Source organism: Chrysochloris asiatica, unplaced genomic scaffold (genome assembly GCF_000296735.1).
Source record: "Chrysochloris asiatica unplaced genomic scaffold, ChrAsi1.0 scaffold00319, whole genome shotgun sequence".
Lineage (NCBI taxonomy): Eukaryota > Metazoa > Chordata > Mammalia > Afrosoricida > Chrysochloridae > Chrysochloris > Chrysochloris asiatica.
This window is the reverse complement of record NW_006408837.1, coordinates 1,574,015-1,576,370: the sequence shown is the minus strand read 5'-3', so window position 1 is coordinate 1,576,370 and position 2,356 is coordinate 1,574,015.

Below are 2,356 nucleotides of genomic sequence, written 5' to 3'. Positions count from 1 at the left end.
CAGAGTAAAGCCTCTGAAAGCCGGAACTCCACCGTCTGCCTTGTTTTTCTGGGTCTCACAGTTCCCCACCTTTGACAGAGGCAGTCTTACCACTTTTTTTTTTTATGGGCCCATCTTTCTTTATTTAAAAACGGTAGCACACACAAGAGTAATTGAGAATAAAATGAATTTATGAAATTTCCGTGACAATATCCCAAGGGCTGATATCCACTGACAGCATTAATTAAGAGAGTTTTACACTTACATTGTCAATTACAGTCATATAAAATTCATAATTTCTGGTTTTTGTATTGACTATAGTGCCTGATAACAAATGATAATGTCCCTAAATCCAATAATTATGAATAGTGGCATGCATATTGTAGATATTAAGAACTATTACATTTGTTAAAATTTTCATGTCTGAAATTTGCCAGTGAGGGTTCATTTCCAGTCAATATTTTCATACACTATCATAATCAGGTCATAGGATCTGTCTTAAGCTAATTAAAATCCTCTGAACTTGACTTATAATTATCACAAATTTGTTGTTACTCTTCTCTGGGTTTGGTGTTTAGATATAATTGTCTTTTTTTTTTTTTATTATTGTGACTTGAGTGAAAGTTTACAGGGCCGATCATCAGTTTTACATTCAACAAATCATATACCATGTTTCATTACAATGATTAGAATCCCCTCCAGGTACCATCAGTTAACAGCATTTCTCTCTATTCATTTTAGCTCTTTTTGGGTTTTTTTTAAACACTCAGGTATATATAATAATTTACACTACCAAAGGACACATTCTGCAAGTCTGCCTCCTGGCCGCCAGCTCTCAGTCCTTCTCTTCCCATGAATCTAGAGTCCTCAGCTGCTCCCTCTCTCCATGTCGCCATCTCTGCCTCCATCTCTGGTGTCGCTGCTTCTCTGGATAAGGTCCCGCATTCCGTTTGTGCTCTTCTTCCTTGATGGTCCTAGGGTCCTCTGGACTGCAAGATTAACCATTCCCCCATTTTTGTTACAAAATGTTTACCTTTACAGTTGTGACAGTAGCAATTAGTCATGATAACAATTACTCACTATTGAATCACAAGAATCTTATCCCCATCTATTTTCACCAGACTCATCTAGATAAGATGAAAACTATTCAGTGGGGACTCTATCTTCCCAAACACACTCTTAAACCAAACTCCTTCTTGAAACCTTGTAAGCCAGTCACTTTTTGCCTTTATCTCCCCCTAATTTTAGGTAGCCAATGTCTAAATTGTCCATCCCTATCTACCCTGTACACAGAGAGGATAGCATTGATACTTGATATTAAGACTTCTTCCCTCTCTGTTGGTATTTAGAGTTACTACCGCCATGAGTATACATCAAGTTCATCAAATAGTAACAATTTACCCTCATTTCCTTTATTAAAAATTGTTTTTATTTATTTATTTTAATGTTTTATTGTGAATTATATGATAGTTTACATGCGAGAACTTTACTTTTACATTCATTCCATCGTATATCATCTCACTGCCATGGTTCCAATCCCCTCCATGCATCATCAACCACCCAAAGGGTATATCCCAGAAACCCGCCCCCTACAATTCCCCCTCCTCCCCCCAGTTTTCTGCCCACAGTCCCTTTCCCTCTCTGGGTCCAAAGTCCCCAGTCGCTTCATCACTCCACGTCATCATCACTGTCTCCATCTCAGGCATCTCTATTTCTCTGGGTAGGGTCCCGCTCTCGGCTCTTCTCCATTGATGGTCCCAGAGGCCTCCGCTCCTAGCCTGGAGAATTAATCACTCCCTTCTTGGTTACAAAATGTCTACCTTTGCATTTCCAACCCTCATAATCCGTCCTGATAAGCATTATTCACTACAGTATCACGAGTTACCCATCTGCATCTCCTTTCATCAGCTCCTCCCAGACAGATTGAATAGTACCTACTGGAGATTCTGCCTTCCGCCATGCTCCCTCACACCAGGTTCCCTCTTGAAGGCTTGTAAGCCAGTCACTTCTTGCCTTTGTAGTCCCCCCCCTCCCCATTTGAGTATCCAATGTCCAAGCTGCCCTTCTCCGTCCACTCTATGTGTGTGTGTGTGAATGTTTCTTGCTGTGAGGATTTGTTCCCTTTTTTGAGTCGCTGCTCCATAGGTATAGGTCAAGTTCATCAGACTGTATCGGCTCACTCTTCCCCCCCCCCACACACACACACACTTCTTTCCGCTCCTGGTTGAGCTCCGATCATCCACTCATCCGGTCCAGGTCACGTGGGTATCATCTGCAAGTGTGGGCGCTCCTGTGCACATGCCCTCTCTTCCCGTCAGCCGGTAGCTCCACTCTCCTCTCGAGTCCTCCGTGGCCACGCCACTGACTCTGGGCCCAA